This window comes from Schistocerca piceifrons, chromosome X (genome assembly GCF_021461385.2).
Source record: "Schistocerca piceifrons isolate TAMUIC-IGC-003096 chromosome X, iqSchPice1.1, whole genome shotgun sequence".
Classification (NCBI taxonomy): domain Eukaryota; kingdom Metazoa; phylum Arthropoda; class Insecta; order Orthoptera; family Acrididae; genus Schistocerca; species Schistocerca piceifrons.
In genome coordinates this window covers 675296385-675320942 of record NC_060149.1, presented here as the reverse complement: position 1 = coordinate 675320942, position 24558 = coordinate 675296385, and the positions used below count along the sequence as shown (strand labels likewise).

General features: G+C 40.9%; 1 non-coding gene across 1 annotated transcript; it reads right to left on the bottom strand.

Annotated features, from left to right (window-relative positions):
* Nucleotides 1-202: 202 nt before the first annotated feature.
* On the bottom strand, nucleotides 203-277 carry Trnat-ugu. Its single transcript has one exon. It is a non-coding gene; the product is annotated as a tRNA-Thr (tRNA).
* Between the last annotated feature and the right edge of the window lie 24281 nt (nucleotides 278-24558).

Genomic DNA, 24558 nt, shown 5'->3' with positions numbered 1-24558 from the left:
CTGTCTTTTCACTTGTGCCTTCATTCGTCTCTGGACTGGGAATTGGGGTTTAAGACCTGCTTAACCTCATTATTGTATAATCTGTTCTTATGGTATTTTCTTTCAAATCGTTCTGTATCCTTTATTGTATCATAAAATTACATTGAAATCCAGACTTTTAGCTGCTGACAGGTGTTGATAAATGGGAACAGTTGAAAATGTGTGTCCCGACTGGGACTCGAACCCAGGATCTCCTGCTTACAAGGCAGATGCTCTGTCCGTTTGAGCCACCAAGGACACAGGGAATAGTGTGATTGCAGGGACTTATCTCTGGCACACTACCCGTGAGATCCACATTCCCAACTTAATGTCCACACACTACATTTGTAGTTCCCCTGCCGACTATAATCATTACTCGTGGCAGTCAATCTACTGATTCCCATAAGAGTTCAGGCAATGTGAGTGCATCTGCACTGAAGATCATTGGCCTGTAAACCTTATCTATATGAACATGGTATCTGTTGTGACATGCGGTCGCAACCTGAGATACTGATCACGGATCTGCCACCATTCCCTCTGTACTCTCATTTCGTTCAGTTTCGTGACTTGCATTAGATACATTTTGTTGTACATCCATTTCTATCCTATCAAGTTCTTTGGTTTGCCCTATATGCCATGATCTACATCCTTCCGCCATCTCAGACCATCTAACTAACCTCTGTCTTTCACGATTTGTGTGAACCTGAGCTCTAGTCAACATGAAGCTATATGACCTGACACGTCTCCAAAATATCATAGACACAACACATCATTAGCACCGCCAACTACAGTTTGTGGGTATTCAAACCATCTCTACAACGCCGTGAATAATTTCATGGACGCCAGAAAGGTTATGCACAAGCTACTTTTACAGAAAACACAAAAATTTTTATTTACTCATTAACACAACCTTTTCTACTCTGTGGATCACACATTTACAGTAATCTGACCACTATGCAGACACATACATTGAGTAACCTTGTCACTTTCTCGTTTTTCAAAAAACACTTTTTGTTAATACCAAATTTTAATTTCTCTTTCTAATTTGACTAATTGCCATCGTGGCAGACCAACTGTCATCCTGGCAGGGTCGCCATTATCTGATACTCCACTCTTTTCACATTCATCAGTCATCAGCAAAAACACCCTTCGTTTGTATTTAAAATAAAGCATTTGTTTATTTTGCTTTCGAATTTCATACTAAAATGGTCAGTGGCCGCGCAACCTCTCACAGCGTCAGTAGTTGGTAAGCTATCTGTCAGATGATTGGATCTTTAGACATCTTGTACAGCTTCCACATATCTCGTTAATGTATACGGTTACCTGAATATTGTTTTCCTCAGCTTCATGAACTCAAGAACCCGCGTTCGCGGACAGGAAGTATTTTATTGGTGCTGCTGAAATGAGGTATGGAGGATATCTGCATCCCAAAAAATCCAACTCACTCCAGACTGCCAATATTCCATTCTACATTCTATTGAACGTCTTAACGGTTTTGCCAGCTCAAGTATCACGCTTTTGAACGGACGCCGTTGGTACTTTGAGGTCACGATTTAGAGGTGAAGGGCAACTCAGTTTATATAAACTGTCTGTTGAAACAGCCGAAATAGTCCATACAAAACAATTACGTCTACGTCTTTTACTTGTGTATACTATTATCATTGCCTCCATTCTTTGTTGTATTCGGTGTCCTGTATTTTGATCGTCCGTCAAATCAGTGCGTCACTTTTGTTTTCATATTCTAAAGCAGATGTAATAGAAATTGCTGTGTGACAACGAAGTAAGACTAGGTTGACAAAGAGGCAAAGTGGTCAGCGCCTTTTTTGTATCACTCCTACTAGCCCCATCAGCCACTATGCCAAGTGTCTTCAAGGGAAAAGTGAATAGTACTTCATCAAGCACTACCAACTAGTTTCCAGCGTATGCTAATTCACTGCGGTTCACTGTCGCTGTGGGTTGTATACCCACTGCAAAATGAACATGTAATAAATGTTCATATAATACCCTAGTGCTTATTAAAAAGCTAAGTCGCTAAATAATTACTGAATAAAAAGCTAGATTTGTCAGTTCATTGCTAAAAGGCTCTTATTTCTCAGAATTCGGAAGCTATTAGTTTTCTTCCTACTGAATATAAAGATACTAATTTTGTTGTATAATATATGCTGTATAGTTCACTGTTTATGTAAAAAAATGCTTGTTCTAGTGCCAACAGTTTTATTTTAAACACGTTTTTGCTTTTTCTCGAAACAAGGCTGTATCGAAAGAAATGACTATATCATATCGCTTTGTATCGCAACATGACATACTGATTTTTTAGACACATACATCCAAACATCTATCCTTCCAAACTGGTGTCTAATATTTCTTATGAATTGAGTACTGACAGTTGACGATAGCTGTGTAGTCCTTTTGGAGGGGCAGGTACATTTGTGAGAATTGCGAGTACTAAACAAGAGTAGCGCTGTGCATGAGACTGAGAATTATGGCGATTAGATTTCAAATGAGAAAGTGAGATTTCTAGCACTATATGTTGCTCGTTCTCTAAACTTTACAAAGCTTTAAAAAGAAATCTTTGCCACTATTCGTTACATGAACTGCCCCGTTTGAGAAGTTCGGGGCTGTCAGTGTCTGTTCTCTTGCGAGGAATGTACCCTCCTACACAGCGAAACCTCACAATCGTTACAGAAGAAAGAACCAGTTTAAATGGGATAGAAAAAGTAGCAGTTGCTTACCTCGTTCGGCGATCTTACACGCCTAACAATCAGTCATGTTTCTGGAAATGAATCATCTGGCTCAACAAGAATACGTAAGATCATAGACGGAAAATGAAAGACAGAAAAGCCAGACGAAGGTTGCCGTACGAGAGGCATTTAATTATTAAATCCTGAACACCCAAAAAGATGGACTACGCTGACCAGCGATGCGCATTGCCCGCCGGTGGTAGGGCCAGGGCCGCTTTAACCCTTTCACGCCGGCGCCGTGATTGTTGCGTCTGTGCTGTGGACGAACGCTAGTTTCGCCCGACCGTGCCCGCTGTACGGCAATTTTTTCGCGCTCCCCGCGGCGCTACCCTGTCCTGCTTTCACACTCGCAGTGTTACCACAATTATTCGGGAAAATATTTATACAAATCACACATGTTTTTGACATTGTGTGTCGTGTCTGTGCACAAATCCAAGTCTGGGGAAGTCAATGGAACACCTGGAGTTGCACGTATACCTGATGTAGAAACAGCTACGTTCGGTGCTTCATTTTCATCGTCAGATTCGGACGATGATTCGAGTTCACCTTCAAAGTCATTATCCAGTATGAGAGAAAGAGCTTCCTCCACAGTGTATCACTTCTAGTAGAAACTGAGGTTAACAACACGTCACTTCAGATTAGAAACAAGGCGGGAAATGAGCAGTGCAACTGAAGTAAAACCGCTAGATGGTGCATAGGGCAAACTTCCACTAAAGTCGAGCGTAGTGAAGCGGAGAAATGTGACGCGAGGCGGAACTGCTACAGTAGTCTACCGGCTGGGGGGCACGGGCGGCACTGGGCTGCTGCAGCAGTCCATCGGCTGAGCGGCACATTCGCTCCCGACTTCTATAGAAGTTCACCGTAGGAAAAGGGTTAAAATGCACGGCATACAAGTGGCCGCACAAGACCAAGTAAGCGCTGTGTAGTCCGACATAGATTTTTGTTTTCTATATTAAACGGATTAGGGTAAATGTTGTAGTAATTACTTCGACAGTGGTTTAGTTACTAGTTGACTGCCTACCTCCCAGTGACAAGGAGAGGAACTCGTGCCAGGTGGAGGATAAAAGTTGTAAATTGTATCGTAAAGTCATACCGACCACTGTAGATTTAAGATACGTAGTCATTGGTTAGCTCAGTAGTGTGACTCTTCGTGGTAGACTAAGTGTACTATTAGATGTAAAAAAAACCTTCTCTTACTGTGAAAGGAAAGGAGGTTAGCTATGTCTCTCTCACAACACAAGCTTCCACTGTCCATTCATACATTCTGCTGCTCGCTATGTGCGAATGACACGAGCTGCCAACTGCATGGTTATAGTAGCTTCGTGACACCAAATTTGAGAAATTTCACGTCAACTGTTTTACGTTTTGCAGAGTTACTGAGATCTCCGTGATTTTTCCCTCCTTTCTTAATTGAATCTGTTGTATTTGATTTCCTTCTGTATAGACGTTTGATTCATTCAGGATGACGATCAGTAGGTAAATCAAGAGAACGATGTACCGAAATTCACTTTAAAAATATCATTTAACTACATAATTTATAAATGTAGTCTAATCAAAAATAGTATAACTCGCTAAATAACTGGAGAGATGGAGACAATGTAAAAAATTTCTTCCTCTTGATATACAAGATGAATTACCTACAACTTTCACCGCAAATACTGCTGAAATCCAAAGCGCTGTTAATGTGCGGTTCTCAGTCAATGGATTGGTAGTCACAGACTGATACTGTTAGCCGATAAAGAGACTAATAATACTTATAAAGTATATTTTTATGCAGACATAAACTTTTTTAAATGAAAGGGTGCCTACTGACATTAATAGACTAAAAGTAGGGTAAATTAGAACGTCAGTGGTGTTTGTTGCAGGATTCTAGTGCGAGTCATTTACGAGATATCTTATTTTGAAAAGTTCCCACGCCGACCCTTATTTGTGCCATTCAAAATGCGTAATTGCTAGGTACGATGTCGTTATGTTTGTTTACAGTGTGCTCCTTGAGTGCAAAAAAAATGGTTCAAATGGCTCTGAGCACTATGGGACTTAACTGCTGTGGTCATCAGTCCCCTAGAACTTAGAACTACTTAAACCTAACTAACCTAAGGACACCACACACATCCATGCCCGAAGCAGGATTCGAACCTGCGACCGTAGCGGTCGCGCGGTTCCAGACTGTAGCGCCTAGAACCGCTCGGCCAATCTGGCCGGCCCTTGAGTGCACTGCGACTTGCTAGTTCATTAGTGTGTGACAGTCCAAGCAGTAGGTCGTCAGTGGACAAAGGGATTTAACAAAGCAGAAAAAAAAAGCCAACATGCTCGTAGTATATGGAGACTGTAAGAAGAATGTAGTTCGTTCTTCTATGGCGTATGCGGCAAGATATCCCAATAGACATTAATCATCTCGGTAATTATCTATCAGTCTCTTCAACCTCTTGCGTGAAGTAACAGAAGGAACCAAGTGACGACAGGAGCGGAGGAAACGAATGTTTTTACTTCTGTTGCAGTTGATCCGCACGTTAGTTCTCATCCAATCGCATGAGGAACTGACGTGAGTCATGAAAGTGTCCTACGAAATCTCCATCGGCATACGTTTCATCCCTGCCGAATCTCTCTCCATCAAAAGGAGCATGGAAACGATTATGAGAATAGTGTTAACCCCTGTACATGGCCATTAAGACCAGATACTCCAGATGTGTCATGGATCTTGTTTAGTGATGAAGCCATATTGACCAATCATGGCCAAGGAAACCACTGAAAAATGCGCTATTGTTCCGTTCACAATCCCCGTGGCTTCGTCAAGTGGAACGTTAGCATCCATGGTGTGTAAATGTGGGGTGTGGTACAGTGAACCGAACGTTCACAAGTATGCCAGCCTCCTAACAGACCTCCTTCCACGGATACTAGAAGCTGTTCCTCTGCATACTAAGAGAAACCTGTTGTATAAACATGATGGCTGCCCGGTTTACGAAGTACTACAGCGTGTCTTCATGAATTGTTTCCAAGTCGTCGGACTGGACGCAGAGGAACTGTACCTTGACCGGCCCGGTCCCCAGATTTGACTCACGTAAACTTTTTTCTGTGGGCAAAGCTGGAAGACGCTGCCTACAGGGACATACCTAATACACCCGACGTATGCAACGACATATCACCACAGGCTGCTCGGACATCTCCGCTGAAATACTAGCACGTGTACAGGAATCGTTCCATATCAGACTGGAAGCGTATATTGCTGCTGCCGGTGGTTATTTTGAACACAAGCTGTGATGTCAGTTGTCTTGTTACTGGTCAGAATCCACGTAACTAGCGTACGCACTTGTGTTATTCTTTAGTGTGTTACCACAAGTACTGCACAAGTGTTGGTGTGGGAACTCAGAATTCGGTATCTCGTAAACGACTCACACTAAAATACTGCAACAAATACCACTGATATTATAATTTACCCTGTTTTTAGTACGTTTTGGAAAGTGCATGTTTGCAGAAAAAACGCATTTTATAGGTATTGTTACAATCTGTTGAATGTCTAACAGTACGAGCCCCTGACTAATCTATTCTGTGAAAAACACATATTAATAGCATTTTTCATTTTCGCAATATCTGCGATGCCAATTTTGGGTGGTTCATCTTGTATAAATTCAAGTCGCCTCTTCTCGTCCACCTGTACATGCAGTCTAATCTCAGAAACTGCTGTACTGATTCTTATCCGGTTTTGACTAATTGATAGACTGACTAATGAGGAAAGTTTATGTGTGTAAGTTATAAATATTTCGTACAAGTTGTCTATATGATGATGAATTAAAGTTAAGATGTGAGAACTATGTCACTGCGTCCTAGCAAATATCCGCCATAACTCGTGAGAGCACCAGTGACTTGAGACAGAAGAGAGCGTATGCACAGTCGTACCATGTGTTATGGTCTCATGGTAGCACATTTGGCTACAGTGTATGATGCTGTATGATCGAATCAATGGTGTATCACATTTTCCCATTCAGGCTTTTAACCTAGTATTCACCTATCAGTGATGTGGAGATTTGTGAGAAACGAAACATGGCTCGGATTCAACATTACACAGCAGCTCCCCTTTCACCAGTTTCATGACTGGTTAGGCATATGCAAGTCTCCTAACATGGATTGCAATCGTTTCAGAACAACTGCATGGCGAAAACACATGCAAGACGTAATATTGTGGTTTTCAATTAATTATGCATACAGTAAAACGCAGCATGGGATGCAGCTTTACTTCGTTCACATAAAGAGAGTTTAGCAGCATATGGCTCCACTTTCAGCTGTGTGCTTTCATTGAGACAAACATATATTCTAGCACGATTCTCTATATTTTTTTGGTTCAAAAATGGTTCAAATGGCTCTGAGCACTATGGGACTTAACATCTATGGTCATCAGTCCCTTAGAACTTAGAACTACTTAAACCTAACTAACCTAAGGACAGCACACAACACCCAGTCATCACGAGGCAGAGAAAATCCCTGACCCCACCGGGAATCGAACTCAGCAAGCATTTTTTTTTTTTTGATACTTTCGAATTACACAGAAGACTGGCTAACGAATCTCCAATGGCGAGAGAGAGATTTAGGTCTTTTAAAGATCATAAAGATATGGGCACGATCTGCTTGAATGGGATTAAGAAATTTCTTGCTGATAAATACACCAGATTTCGAACTACTTCTCATCCAGCTCACCCCCACCCTGACATACCTTGGCCTCACCCTCGACCGTCACCTCACCTGGACCCCTCACCTCCTGACCATCCAGAAGGAAGCCCATTCCAACCTCTGCCTCCTGAAACTCCTGTTTGGCCAAACATGAGGATTGTGCCCTTTCATTATACTCCACACCTACAAATCCCTCATCCATCCTATCGTCTGTTATGCCAGCGTTGCCTGGATCTCCACACCCATGTGCTTTTACAAGGCCTTCCAAATCCTCAAACGCCATGCGCTCCGCCTTGCCTTCCCTATCTGCCTTCCTTCCCCCACATGGCTCCTGTATGACCTCATCCCCTTCCCCCACCTCCTCCTTTTTCTCCAACATCCTTTACACTGTCCACAGGCTTGATCCCCTGCACCCCCTGGTTTCCTCCTTCCTCTCCACCCCCCACCCATTTCCGCACCTCTATCGCTGTATCCCTCCCTCTCTCCACCTCCACACCCTCGAGCTCCTTCATCAGGGCAATTTCCAGCACCTCCCCCTCCCGGATGTTGAATTTCGCCATCACATCTACCCTTCCTTCCAACTGTAACCTGGCCTTGTTCCCACCCCCACCCCCCATCCCCAGAGCCCCCTTTTTTCCACTCCTCTCCTTCCCTCCCTTAGTCCCTGGCACCCCTCCTCGACTGCTAGCCTCCCATGTCCTTTCCTCCCCAGCCCTCTTCGGCGCACCCCCTGCCCGTCTCCCCCCATCTCCTCCCCTCCCTCTCTTCTCCCTTGTCTTTATGCCCCTGGCAGATCCTCTCTGTTTGCCCATCGTCATCAGTGTGCTATGTCAGTGTTGTGTTCGGTGCTGTTCTCCTGTGCATCAAGTGCTGTGATTTTAATTGTGTGCTGGAGTTGTACATAGTATTATTGTCAGTAATTGTTATGTGCTACGACGTCCGTCAATACTTTTATGATCCGGTGTGTGGTTTTGTTTTGTGTGTGCTAATTTTTTAAGGTTTTTATCTCCATTTCACAGTCCCCCCTTTTTGTCTGTTCTCTTCCGTACTGTTCCCCATTTCTTTTTATATCTATGTATGCCATATTTTCTACATTCAGTTGTTTTAAGTGTCTTCTTTGTATAATTATTGCCTTTCGGCTGAAGAGCAGCGGATATGCTGCTGCCAGCCCGCCATAGATAGGGCACTGAAACACAATAAAGGAAAGAAAAACTACTTGTATAGATCTACTTCTATATTTAGATATATATTCCGCAAACCACAGGACGGTGAGTAGCGGAGGGTACGCTGGTAATGGTTTCAGACCGCCAATTTCTTCTTCCCTCAGACTGCCAGTCATGATTCGTAGTCTTAATTCGCAACAAATTTTTCGAATAATGGGCAGTCAGTTTATTTAACTTTGATGTGAGACTTACTGCGGCGAGGCGGGGTCGGTCGTCTGCATTCTCTCTTTCACTTATTGAAAGTCCACCTACCTCGATATGCTTCTTTCCGACGTCCCTTCACTCTGTAGTAGCAGATACGTGCTAGGCAGTGTAAAGTAGCGTTGATGAAACACCTACCTACTACCTACCACACAGAGGCCACGTAACTCGAGTTGAAAGTCAGCTCCTGAAAGCTCATATTTAAAAAATCGGGCATTCGGAGAATGCATTCTACTTGCAGAGAGCATTTAACATTAGATCGAATCTGCTTTTTATTCATATGGAAACACATGGAATGGCTATCAAGTCAGTTTTTAATATGGTTATGCTCTATTATTCAATGTTCACTGTCTGTACAACATAGTTTCATTCGAAAAGCAGCCAGAATTTTTGCAATTCCGACCCGACTAATTTTCACGTTCTACCAGGTACCGACCCACAACTATTCGCGAGTTAAACATCCGGAATTGTTACTACGACCAAAAAGTTCACACGCCCATAACTGTCAAACCATTTAATTTAGAAACAACAAACTTTCATTAAAATGTTCGTAACTCCAGTTGCTTCAGTCACGACATGTTCTAACCGAAATTAACTCACTATTTCTTCATCTTACAGACTATTTTTACAGAGACATCTAACATCGTGTTATCAATATGCCGGCTAGCAAGCGACTATCTACTTAATGCCCATTCCACTAAATTCACGTGGAAACAAGTTAATTCTGATTGGCTGTTGATCTAAACGACCAAGCAGAATGGCCCTTCCAGATAAAAAATGGTTCAAATTGCTCTAAGCACTATGGGACTTAACATCGAAGGTCATCAGTCCCCTAGACTTAGAACTACTTAAACCTAACCAACCTAAGGACATCACACACATCCATGCCCGAGGCAGGATTCGAACCTGCGACCGTAGTAGCAGCGCAGTTCCGGACTGAAGCGCCTAGAACCGCTCGGTCACAAGTACCGGCCCTTCCAGATCATTCTCACGGCAAAACTTGTCTTATCCTTTCAATAATCTCATAGTAATTAACGTCATTAAAACTTCAGTTTCTAGTACATTGTTTAATCAAAATAAGCGAAGTACGAATTACTCTCCAAAATGATAAATAAACTTATTCCGCCTCTAACTTTCATTCTGGCTGCATTTATGCAAAAGCAAGCTCTCACACCGACATACCATGAATCATGGTTGCACTATCACTTTCCCACGATCTATTTGTAGGTTTTATGAAAAATAACATATTAAGTTTTAACGTATGTCCCACATACACTCTCTCAATCATTCTCACGCACTCACACAACAAAATATAATCAAATAATAATTTTGACCGATTTTTGTATTTCGTAATTACACAGTAACTAAAGTGTTAAAAAAGAAAATCCTAATTAATTGATTTTTTGCACTGGTAACTTTGTAATGGCTTCAAATGATATTGTAAGTCAATCTGTATTTTTTCCTAATATGGTTTTTAAAAAACAAGCATTGGTTTTCGGACTTTAAGGTAATTTTCTTTATCTCTGGCACTATAATAAATAAAAATCTGAAATTTTTACAACCCATTAATAACAAAAGTCTGTGTACCAAATTTGAACAAAGTCGGATAATAACAGATATGGTTAATTTAGATTCATAGAGGGTACGAATCTTCGTATTGACTGACTGTTACGATATGCAGTTCTCACGGCAGGCAGCATCAGCTGCGCTGTGAGTAAAGCGACAAAAAGTATAGCCATCCTGCTTACACCCTACCAAACGGCTCCGTGCCTTACTGCAACGAATGTCATATCGTAATAACTTGCTATGTTACACACCCAGTGCCAACCTAAAATTACTTTTAAGTGCAATTAAGTTGCATGTAACAGCAATGTTATTACTGAATTCTTTAACTGAATCGACAAATTTAACTATGTGATTTTTAACGAAAATTGTTCCTACTTACAGTTTTTTCAATATATGAAATATCAAAAATACATTACAATTTTTACAATGTTACATCAGATATTAAAGTCTTGGACTTGATAGCGAATAATTAAATTGATCTACAAAATTTCTCCTTTTCTTCAGAAATAATATTTTTCGTACCAGATTCCACCTTTTAACGTTTTCCAAAAAAGAATAATACTTATCAAACCATTTACATTAGTGAATATGGAAATTTTCCTCGAAACTAGATTTTCACTTTAAGCAATTACTTTACAAATTTCTATACCGTTTTGACATGAAATAAACCATTTAATGCTCTTTACAGTCGCTATGTTAGCGTTCATGAAACCTAATATATTATTATACAAAAGATTCACCTTGACCAGCGTTATTTCACAAAGTTTTCTAGCACGATAAACCTAGCTTTAATTGTTGCTGTGGATTAAATGTTTCTTTTGTTATATTATTCTCGCTTAGGGGAGCGTCTTTTTTACACATAAAAAACACTTTCTGTAGCAACTCTGGGGTCTAACTTTTTTTTTCACACTTACACTTCGGTTGCTTTAGAGTCCGCAATATTATTTTGTTCAAAGCTCTAGCGTCGAAAACGAGCCAATCGAACTATCTTTTTTAAGCACCACAACCAATGGGTTGTTTATACACACTAATTCCCCTTTCTATAATGTCCCATTCCAGCATTTTCTGAATCATATCCCTCACAGCTTCTTTATGTACTTCCGCAATAGCAAATGGCTTTCGGAAGAAATGTGCATCCTCTTTTACAATTAGATAATATTCATAATCTCGAACTAATCCTGGCTGGTCAGAAAACACTCCCTGATGCCTGCTCAAAATTTGTTACGGCTCACGCTTTTGTATTTCTGTCAAATTCGATAATCCCTGTATTTTTTCGTCAGTTCTTATTCGGATGTTTTCTACTTCAGTAGGATCTACTTCCTTCCTTTTTCTATACTCATTATACCCCACAACACCCTCTTTCTTTCTGCAGTAACGTATAGGCATGTAACTTTGCTTATCGGATTCATATTGCCTTTTACCAAAAAAAGGAATAGCTACTGTTCTTCCCTTCACCACATTGACCGCTTCATTACGTCCAAAATCCACTTTTCCTTTGTATTTTTTTAAGAAATCTGCTCCCACCAGCGTTTCCACGCTTAAGCCAATCATTATTAAAAAATTTTAGTCCAATTATACATCAGCGACAGGTAGCATATTTTCATGTTTAACTACTTTCTTACTTCTCCCTGTGGCTACAATAATATTTATGCCACTCACTGGCATTATAACCACACCCTTATTAGCAGGGAGAAATTACGCACATATTGACGGAGTCTTCTTCCTCTCTAACTGTGGCAGCTTTAATTAGTCTGTCCACTACTGACAAATCAAAACACTTCTCCAAATACTCTCCTTCTTTAACAATAATATCAGATTCTGCAACCCTTCCTATCGTGTTGTCAGAATTATCAAAATAACCCCTTACTTCCTCCACTTCTGTTCCTTTTTCATCACTGTCAGAAACTACTTCTTCTAATCTTTGTAAAACTTCCTCTGCCCTTCTATATTCTTCCTCAGGTACCTCTGATACCGTTTCCCCTATTATAGTGCTAACTCCACAGTTCACTGTAAGTTCCTCACCTGCATTGCAGTGCTCTCTCACACTAACATCCTGTTCTTAATAGTTATTTTCTAATAGCCGTTCCTCATTAATGTGGTTCCTGGAATCGCTGTTATGACCTTGTCTTTCGCAAAAATCTACTATATTTCCCTGAAAAACACAATTTTTAACAGTGTCCCTCTCCTCTGCAACACCTGTTTCTACGGTACCACCTCCAAGATGTTCCACTGGTGGCTACCTTACAAAAGGTTTTACTAGCGGATTTAGCCTATGCTGCCGCAGCCTGCAAACGCTAGCATCATTACAGACTGCCATTAGTTTTCCCCCTCTCCTACGCGGTCATTACCACTGACATTCCTTTCTGCTGGCGGTCTGCGACACTCCGCCCAGTCAGTGAACTGCTGTTATCTATATTCAAGGTTTCGGTCTCTGTCATTGCATCTACTTCCAACAGGACCCCCTCACCCTCGGTACCTGCCTCTGAAATTACTGGATATTTGCACTCCTTTTCTATTTACATGTGCCTCGGCTCTGTTTTCATTTCTCTTAATAGGAGACCTATAATCCCTCCTGGCATTCTCCTCCTCCTTTAAAAGATTTTCTACCCTCTCAAGGTAATGAATAAACTTATCAGTATCATCCCTAGGTGCCGATATTATTTTATTACGTCAGCTCAAAGGCAACTTATTCCCTATCCTCATAATGATCTGTTCTGTCTTTACTTTAGAGCTCAAATATGACAAAGTTGTGACCCATTTTTGCACAAACCTCTTAATAGTATCTTTCCTCGGATCATATTTTTCACCTGACCAAAATTTGTTTAAAACTTCCATCTGCTTCCGATTGCCCCAATATTCCTCAAAAAATGCCTATTTAAAATCCTCTATCTTGTCATACTTATCTACTGCCCAATTTCCCCACAGTCTATCTTCTCCCATCAAATTTGACGTAATGAAGCCAATTTTTTGCTTATCATTCCATGATTTCGGCAAAACAACTCAAAATCACCCCAAAATTCTTTAGGAAGTACATTTTCAATTGGATCGAATCCCAAACCTGCCGATGTGTCACATAAGCAATTTCTGATGATTCTACCACACCATTAGATATTACACTTTCTTTTACTCTTTTTAGTCTATCATCATGGTTACATAACTGATCATCTACACCTGTACTAAACTGATTTATCTTAGTTTCCAGGTTAGTAAATTTAGCAGCCACTTGCACAGCAAATTTCTCACACACATCCTTTCCGTCCTTCATTTGATTTTCCATTATAGGGTGACTACCTTCACATTGTTTTTCCACATTATTTACTTGTTCCTGCGTTTCATTTAACTCTATATTTACTTGTTCCCTTAACTGTTTGCTGTCGTCAGCAGCCGGCCGCTGTGACCGAGCGGTTCTAGGCGCTTCAGTCTGGAACCGCGCTGCTGTTACGGTCGCAATTTCGACTCCTGTCTCGGGCATGGATGTGTGTGATGTCCTTAGGTTAGTTAGGTTTAAGTAGTTCTAAGTCTAAGGGACTGATGACCTCAGATGGTAAGTCCCATAGTGCTTAGAGCCATGTGAACCATTTCTTGTCATCGGCAACTTGCTTAATCTGAGAGGTCAATTCATTTTTTGTTGTTACAACAGCATTATTACATTCTTGTTTTACTTTACTAATTTCACCTTTTACACTGTCTCTAAACAAAATCATATCGTTTTTCGATGAATCTCTGAATTCAGAAATTTTGTTTTCCATTCTGGATTCTACTTCTACTGACAAGTTAGTAAACCCTTGATTAACTTCAGTACGCAACCTATTCATTTTAGTGTTCATTCGGAGCCCAATCCATTAACTTCAGTATGCAATCCACTCATTTTAGTGTTCATATCCCCCATATGTTTCAAAATATTTGCTAACATTTCTGAAACACTCTCTTTCTGCTCACAAGCAATTGACAATGTTTCCTGCTTTTTTCTGTAACTGTAACAGGTATAAACTTAACATTAACCTCAGATTCTGCTTCACTTTATTCCTCCGAGTAGGTATAGGTGTGGAGTTTTTAACCATCAATTTCCTTTTTTGTCTTTGAACCTGAAACGGTGTAAGCTTAACATCGGTCTCCACCGTGTTCTGTTTATTGTCTGTCCCATAATTAACATACATCGAATCTGGCAAGCCACTATCATTTGCTTGTCTAGGGACTGAATTTATCAGTCACTGCACCATCTGCATATATTACTTTCCTCAAATTTACCCCCACCTTCTCGTCTACTATAGCATGGTTATTATTTTCCGCCATGTTCACAAGTTTCTTTGCGCGCGCGCGCGTACACACACATACACACACACAACGAAGTAAAATACAACTTAGCTTTTCTCGATCAGCGTCAGCACGGCGAGATGTTACAGTGGGTCCGTCGCCAAGCTCTGCCTCCGCAGATTTAGTTCTGGGTGCACACACCGTCCACTGCTGCCAACTGCCGCAGACTCCCGGCTGTTGTTGCTCGTTGTCGCACGATGTTCAGCTGTTGCCGACGCCGTCAGCCGTGTTCTCCACCGGTTGTTCTAGCCGCTAAATCTCCACTTTGCTATTGATGTCCTTTCTGAATCATCTTTCCCTCGATCACAATGGCTCCTCTGTCTTTCTATTAAAGTTCATTTATGCACGTGTGGGTCTTTCTTTTATCGGGTTACCTACACTGCTGCTTTTATAATTCGCACTCACTTAAACTTCACATTTCCCAGACGCTAAAGGCACCAATTGCACCGGGGCGAGGTCGGTCGTCTACTTTCTCTCTTTCACTTAGCGAAAGTCCACGTACCTCGATATGCTTCTTTCCGACGTCCTTCACTCTGTAGTAGCAGATACGTGATTTATGTAAAAGCAAGCTCACACCGACATACGTCATCTGAATCTTGGTTGCACCATAACTTTCCCATGGTCTATTTGTACATCGGTTTTATGTAAAATGACATTAAGTTTTAACTTATATCCTACATACATTCTCTCAATCACTCTCAAGCACTCACACAACAAAATATAATCAAATAACAATTTTGACCCACTTTTGTATTATGTAATGCACAGTGACTAAAGTGTTAAAAAAGAAAATTCTAATTGATTGATTTTTTTTGCACTGGTAACTTTGTAATGGCTTCAACTGATAATGGAAGTCAATCTGTATTTGTTCCTAACATGGTTTTAAAAGACAAGCATTGATTTTAGGACTTTTAGGTAATTTCCTTTATCTCCGGCACTATAATAAATAAAATCTGAAATTTTGACAGCATCATTCCATTAATAATTAAAGGCTGTGTACCAAATTTGAACAAAATCGGATAATAACTAATATGGATTATTAGATTCGTAGAGGGTATGAATTTTTCGTGTTGACTGTCACGCTAGGCAGCTCTCACGGCTGGCAGCGGCAACTGCGCTGTGAGTAAAACGACAAGAAATCATGGCCATCCTGCAGCCACCGTACCAAACGGCTGGGTGCCTTCCTGCAACGATTGTCATCTCGTAATAACTTGCTACGGTTACATTACATTTTCAAATAATCAAATATTTTTAACCAGTAATTTCCCTGTAGTCGTTTGAGAAAAATTGGAAAGCGAAGAAACTTGCTAATCCGGATATGTGGCATTTTATTTTTTATGCAAGTAAAAAATTTTCTCAAAAATTCTTCAACAACTTTGTTGCGTTTACCTACAGTACGTTCTTTCAGCAGCACAGCTGATGATGCAGCTTCCAGCTTTCTGATTTCCTTGAATTAAACCTAGATGCGTACGTGATTCTTTGCGTGGCATGGCGATGAAGTTCGCTATAAAGAGTGTGCGCGAAAGAATTGCGACAGTGAATCTCAACAATGCAATACAGTTGTTACTAAGCCTCACAAAAGGAGTGCTGTAACACGAGCATATCACATATATCATGTGCGTCTTTTTTTGTTTTATTTTGTTTTTGCCACATACAGCCAGCCATCGGGACATACTGAATCCCACATATATATACATACACCCATGACCCGTGCACAATATTTATATAGGCTGTACACGATGTGCTCTGATCAAGGCCATGAGTCGTCAATTTAATCGACAATTTGTTATGGAACACACTGCATTCACGCCTCCAGAGAACTTTACTGGTGTGCACTACTTACATCGCGTAAGTTATGTGAAACTGATGGTATTCAGTTGCTTAACATTATTCTCTGCATTTTATTCATAGCCCCCAAACAATACATTAGTCAAGTCGTTTGGCCGTAGATACCCGTGCGAAGCTGAGATGGATTGCTAGTGTATTATGAAAAATGATGTATGTATATAGCACCAACATCTCCTTCTAAACCCCCGGATTGATTCAATTAACCCTGGTACAAGTATAGATTAGTACCTGGAAAGAAATACTGCGGGGGTAAATACTTCCAACCACTGATTAAGGAGGGGGGGGGTTGCAGGTGATAATTGGGTGCTGGACAGAGAATAGGGGGAAGAAGAGGAGAACAGAGAGGGGGGTGAGGAGATGGACAGACAGAATGGAGTCCAGAAGTTAGACAGAGGAAGGGGGAGGAAGAAATGAACAGATATTGAGGGGGAGAGAAGATTCATAGCGAGAAGGGAGGAGTACATGGAGAGAAGGAGGGAAGGACAAGGAGATGGACAGAGAGAGGAAAGTAGCAGATATACACTGAGAGGAGGGAGGTGGATTTGGACTGAAAGAAGAGAGAGGACGAGATGGACTAAAAGAAGATTGTAATGAATAATTACCCAGACAATGCTGGTTGTCTCAGCTAGTATTTAAATGATAAAAATCGATTTTCACATTCTTCCCCATCAAGCGAAAAATATGCATCCTAAAAGTCCTCATGCGCAGCTTGTCACAGCATGTTTCATATGGCCAGATTACTTTCTAGGCCTCTGTGCTTCTGGCAAGTTATGTTCAGGAGCGGTCTTTTGCCTCCACCTGGAAAAGAAGCCAATACAACCACCCAAAAGACAGGGACGGTAAAAGTAGGAACCATACCCTACGGACTGAGACCGTCTGAACAGTAGAGTTCTGTTTATTTCCTTTTCGCAGGTTTCCAACCCAAGGGTCTACACCCAATTCAATAAAACATTTTATGTTGATCAACACATCATAAATATGGAGGCAAAACATTTACCATGAATAGAACAAAAACCGTACACCATCAATACATGCATTTTATTATATAAACATAGGTTCAAATAATTATGTTTTTATTTGACAAAGTAAACAGCAGATACAGCCGTAGTTATAACTAACTTCGTCACGTGACTAATTACAGCTGTGTTCCAACTCAAAGTGGTGCCCGTTTTTACCTCTCAGTGCAAGTGTGAAAGTGATTACGCTAAATATCATTAAATTTACTGACGATGAAAAAGATAAAGTAGTGACTGCTGATGCAGAATGTGAGGGAACGTGCAAACCAAACGTGAAAGTTGATTAAGCCGATATTGTACAAATTACGGGAGGAAGGATACGACCCTAATCGAGTGGGATTCACATATCTTCCCCAAGGAAGAAAAACAGTGCAGTCAGTGAACGCCCTATCCGTACAATCGCTAAATGTGTTACAACCGAGTGACTTCTGCTATGTTCTGATTTTATCAACAGAACCAAGAGATAACAATTTTGCGAAAGCGTGACAGCTCTTATAGCACAGTGCTGGACTTCAAGGTCGTGGGATTTGGTTTTAAAAGGTGGCTTTTACGCAAAATGAAACATCAGAATTAAGAGCCTAGTGGTTTATTCAGAAGAAACGTGGATTCACACACATTCCACTGTAATTAAATGTCAAGTGACAGATTGTAAAAAATATAGTCAACAAAAAGTGTCAGTCAGCGAGTAATTATTGTGCATTGCAGGACACTGTCGTATAGAAATGTAGTGTGCAAGTGTAGTGTGTAGCAGGATTCCATTTGTAAGAGTATCAAAGTGTAGGATATTACTGTCCTCCCCCCCCCCCCCCCCCCCCCACTCAGTTTTCAATGGTAAACACGATGGTGCTGTCATCCTACCTTGGTCTTCGGCTCGCTTTGCCAGGTAATACAATTTGAACGGATCGTAGTCCCTTTTAGCTGTGGGAACTACCTTACACTTAATTACTGGACAACACGTTTTACTATAGTGAAAAAATTGTTATTTATCAATACACTATGATTTGGCGACATATATGAATAAATGATTAAAAGATATTAGTATTATAGTTCCTCAAACTCTTTTTTTATATTAATGACATGGTAACAGTACTAAATTTGGAAGTTTATGCTTGTGTCGGTCATGGAAATCGTATGTTAATCATGATGGATAGTTTATTGTAAAAGTTTTCAGATATTGAGCGAATCTCTTATTGTTAGGCCATATTCGAATGCTGAATATCTAAAAAACAATGGGGACTATCGAATTATTCGTAACATCTTATTTTTAGGAGTTTGTAGTGTGCTGATGGGTGTATGCTGAGCATATCCACAGCTAGGGCAAGCACTCGGCGTAAGTGGCTTTCCAACAACGGATTCTACGTCCTCTCCGCTATTTTATTTCCCGGTTAAGTTGGCTACGTGACTTTCAGTACGTAATGCACATCAACTATTCACACTCACTCCTCATACAACATGGAAAAAGAGAAACTGCCTCAAAGGGCAGATTAAAAGATGGAAGCAGAGGGGCAGCTATCGTGAAAAATTTTTTAGAAAGTACGGCGCCCCCATGCGATTATAAAAAAAGAAGTAAGTCTCGGTTGACAGAGCGCAGCACCAGCCGTTGTGAGAACGCAGCAGACTCGTTTAGGTACGGACAGTTGCCAATAGAGGGCAGAGTACGCTGGGGCGGTGTAGAGCACTTGCGCTCAGCGGCAAAGATGAAAAACGCAAACCAGCCCGTCGCCTTTGTAGTAGGCGTTACGTCACCGTAACGAGAAGCTGAAAATCAGTATTTTTTTTTTTTTGGGACAGTCACCACAATTTTGAGGCCATTTATCCCGAATTAGATATTTATTTCACCTGTATCGGTGTATTTTATTCTTAATTTTAGCAAGTTGGTGAAACAGTTTGACAAAGAGATTCCACTCTTACCTAGTGGTACCCACTTACATTATTTAAATAAGGCACAAAACTGGTTTCTATCGCCATAAATCATCTCTACGCGTGAAATTATATTGGATTGGACTGTACGCTATGTAGTGTTATGGTATGTTCATTAGTTACTTTCAGTTGTTTTGTTTTTTTTTTTTGTTTTTTTCATAAATAACCATACTTCCCGGCAAAAACGAGTTCAAAGAAATACTATAGCAGAAGGAATTTCGTCCCATCAGTGACATTAGTTCTTCGGAATCAAAAAGAAAAGTAAGATGCAACACGTGAGGTTCTAGTTCCCCAGTAAGTCACCGTGGATGTGGCGATGTACTACTCCACTGACAAAGTGACAAACATAAAAGCACTGTCTCTGCAGCAGTGTCTAGTGCAACATTAAAGTTATTCTTTAGATCAGAGAAAGTCTGTGGTCGGGAGGAGAGGTTAGTTGCAACTGAGGGAGTCTTTGCACACCATACAATCTAGAACAATCATAGCTTCATATCTATGGATTGTACAGCTCCTTGAAGCAACGTTAGTGCATACAGTTTGTAACCAGTGAAAAGATCAGTGAATGGGCTGATAACAACAGTTTGGCATCTGAAAGATGGGTTGAAATGATTTCTCATTTGAGATATAATCATATACCATTTTCAAATGTTCTCAAGTTATTAGAACTTTCCTTCTGCCTTCCTGGCACAAATGCTGCTACTGAAAGAGCATTGTCCCACACAAATAGCATATGGACGAGTGTCAAAACACCGCTTGTTGTAGAAACTACAGAATCAATGTTAGTGACTAGAGTGAATTACGATGAAACTTGTGTTGAATTTTCTCATATGCTGTTGAAGAAAACAGGCATGCTGAAGAAACTTCACAGCATTGATAAAAACATTTGGTCTGCTCGCATTCCTTCGTCTTAGAATGTACTAATAAAGTACAAATTAATGTACTTTTGTAACAAATTAAAGTGGAATTTTGTATCTATTACATTTAATTCAGAATTTTTATTGTACTATCCCCACCGTGACCTCGACATCTGGCAGGATGTCGTGATTCCTGGAATGATTTGGGAGACACAGAAGTGCTCCTGCTGATGAGAGCAAAATGTAAAAAGCACACTTGCCTGAGCATGGTAGGATTCCCTGAATGACCTCTAAGTAGAAATCAAGGTTATTTAGAGCACAAATTGGCACACTACTTTCATGTGCCAGCCACATCCATTTAGTGCGAACTTTTTAATCATAGAAAACGTGTCTGTAAAAGCCGTCCCTGGGATCGATTTTCTCAAGCTCTCCAAGGTGATGTTTTATATGGAACAGAGATATGCACTAGTACGTTCAGATGGAAAGAATTGATATTAAAATCGAAGGATAATCAGGATGATTCATGGACGGAAAATATTGAAATGCTAGGTGTAATTTTAACTTGTGAAGGGACCGTAGTACCTCAATAAACAGGAATTCGTATAACGGAAATAAATGAAGACGAAAGAGAGGCGGAAAGCAGGATGACAATCTATGAAGGAAGTTTTTACCCCAAACCGAAGGTGCTAAATTAGTGAAAGTAGAGGATGAAGGTTTACGAATGGGTGAAGAAGAGACTGAAACACCTGTACCAGCTGAAGTACTGAAAACGGAAGCGATCACCTAAGTAGTCAGAAAACAACGAATCAGAGGATGATGGGTTGAAAAAAATTCAATATAAACAACCAACATGTAATTCTTCAGGCTTTCCCCGATTTCCATGGCGTAGCTCGCTCTCTTCTTCAGGTGCTATCCGAGAATGGTCCTTGGGTGGATCGAGTCCCATATTTATGCTTGGATGGTGCTGGGATCTCCGTAATCAGTCCGCGCCGCGTCGAGTGTTCCGTCCGGGGTCGGGTCTCGCCAGGAGCGATCTCAATGGTCCTCTCTCGTCGCCGGTGTTCAGATTGTCGTCTGCGCCCGGCTCGGCCGTCCTCTGGGGTCGTGGTCGTTGTCGTTGTCGTTGTCTGAGGTGTGTCAAAGCCGATGTGTAATGTCTGGTGTTCTGTCACATAGCTGTTTCCTGGGTCTCCACTTTTGTTTCTTGCTGGGCGTTCCGTAACAGGTCCGCGCCGCGTAGGGTGTTGCGTCCGCGGTCCGCGCCCGCCAGGAGCGTCTCCAGTGGTCCTCTCTGGCCGTGGTGTTAAAATTGTCCACGCCCGGTTCGGCCTTCCTCTGGGGTCGTATTTGTCACCTGAGCTGTGTCAAATCCGACCTGTAATGTCTGGCGCTCTGTCTCATGGCTGTTTTCTCGGTCTGCACTCCTGTTTCTTGCGTAATCTCGAGGTGTCCTACGTTGAGTTTTCAGAAGCTCAAGAATCGGACCCTAGGCAGTGCTGAGCTACTATCCAGTGTCACAGTTGATGATATTAAAAAATGGCTCTAAGCACTATGGGACTTAAAATCTGAGGTCATCAGTCCCCTAGACTTAGAACTACGTAAACCTAACTAACCTAAGAACATCACACACATCCATGCCCGAGGCATGATTCGAACCTGCCCTGTATCCATAAGATGGTCTCGTCAAACTGCTTGTCACTCAGGTTGACCACCGTGGATGTGTCCTTGTTGTTACTGCTGTTGTAGTAGCTGTTGATGCTGACACTGATTTCTCTCCTGCCAATGTTATCAAAGCTGCTCCATTTGCAACTGTTTCTTCTGTGACATCTAAATCCTCAATATCTTCAATGGCCAGTTGCTGTTTGAATGTTTGAGTGGAACATCTTCTGTCTGAATGTTGGGTCATGTATTTCACTGTTTATGGAAATAGTTTTCACTAACTCCCCAAGCCTTTCACATTACTAGGACTTGCCTTTCTTGTTTAAGTGCATTCCATGTTTTGTGAAGCACATTCTTTCCAAATCAGCTGCATGAAGAAAGAAAACATTGTCCATGGATCAGCAAATTTTTTGGTAGATCCTGTTGGGTTTTTGGATCTATTTACTTACACAGGACCATTCTTGTAGATCATGCCTGTGAGTTAACCCTATAACAATAACATTTTGATTTTTTATTCTGCTTAGGACTGTAATTTGAATCACTGGTGTCCTGAATATGAGTCCAGTGTCTTACCACTGTGACACCTTACTCAGTTTAAGATTTACATATCTCAGTATTTTTATGAATAAGTTGCATGAACCACACCTGTGTCACATTATTTTCATTTGCAATGATGGTGTAGATTCACTGAACTACTGTTGCATTGCTGTCAGCCAGTAGTTAACGTACACTATATAACTATATACACCATATTTAAATTTTCACTGCACATAATGCAAAGAATGGCTTCAATTTCCCAGCTAAATATTACCTCTTGGTCTGAAACCAGCACAAAAAATTCTTGACAGTATTTTGTTCATAAACACCAATGCCATCTCACAGGTATTCAAAAGGCTTTTATACCAATGTACAGAGAGTCCATAAAGCCTTATTGTTTCAAAAAACTTGGAATCTATAGCATGACAATTCTTGAACTATATGAAGTGAAATAAACATAATTTCTGAAGAGTTTGTATTAGGACATTCAAACTGCACAGCTGGCTGTGGGGCATGATGGAAATTAGTATGTGCATGCGCATGTGCCTTGTTGTTGTCTGCCATTTGTTCGTGAAAATGTCATGGTACAGCATGCCTGAGTGTATAGCAGTTGTAAAGGCCTACTATGTGAGCAGTAACAGTGTAACTGTGGCTCAAATGAAGTTTGCAACTGAGTTCAAGCTGAAGACAACCAGTCCAAGTGTGCTAACATTCAAGATTTTGATTCACAAGTTTGAGAGAATGGGTAGTGTTTGTGATGGGAGTGTTGGCAACGTCAATAATCCAAAAAAGGTGAAGATGCCTGAAAACATTGAGAAGGCACACGCTGTGTTTCAAACGAGCCCCAGGAAATCAATCAGATGAATTGCACAACATGCGGGAATCAACTGAAAGACACTGTGACAAATTGTTGTTGAACACCTACATCTCCTCCCATATAAAATTCCAACCTATCAGCCATTAAGCCCCACAGCCATGGAATAGTGGTCATGTTTCACCAACACTATTGTCCACAGAATTGACAAACAGGATTTAGATGTAAATATGGTTTGGTTTAGTGGCAAAGTCCATCATTTAGATGGGTTTGTCAATAAGCAAAATTGGCACATTTGGGGGACTGAGAATCCACATTTCATCTTTAGGAAGCCTCTTCACCCTCAACAAGTGACTGTGTTGTGTGCAATAATCAGTCATAGAATAATTGGTGTCATATTCTTTAATGGCACAATGGCTAATGAATGGTAGGTGAAGGTTTTGGAAGATGATTTCATCCTCATTACCAAAAGTGTCCAAGATTTTGACAAGATGTGGTTCATGCAAAGTAGGGCAGTGTTTGATGTACAGGAGGAGAACTTTGGGTACCGCATTCTGGCTATGGGGTACCCAGAGACCACTGGCATGAGCCTCAATTGGTTGCCATATTTTCCAGATCTGAACACATGTGACTCCTTTTTGTGGGGCTATATCAAAGACAAGGTGTACAGAAATAACCCCAAAACCATTGCTGAGCTGAAAACAGCCATTCAGGAGGTCATCAACAGCATGAACGTTCCAACACGTCAGGGGGTCATGCTGAATTTTGCTATTTGTCTGTGCCACAACATCGTGCCAATGATAGCAGGCATATTGAACATGTCAGAACATAAATCCGAATATCTGTAGTGACATTCATATCTTAAATAAAGTGTGTGCACACTGTAATTTGTGACTAATTTACATTTGTGTCACGTAGTTCAATGATTGTCACCCTGTATTAGAGATGAAGAGTAGTGGTTTGTTGTAAAATGTATAATAGCTCTCAAAGTTTTTTTTTTTTTTTTTTTTTTTCGTTGAGTCCTTTGTTACAGATTTGACTTGGAGTGCATCAGAATGGTGACAGTCCAGGAGGAGGCACAATTTGTCACCTGGTATGCAGAATCCAAATCTGTGAAAATGTTAATGCAGAATTATCAATGCCACTTCCCAGGAGAAAATTCATCATGCATCATGCGAACTGTAG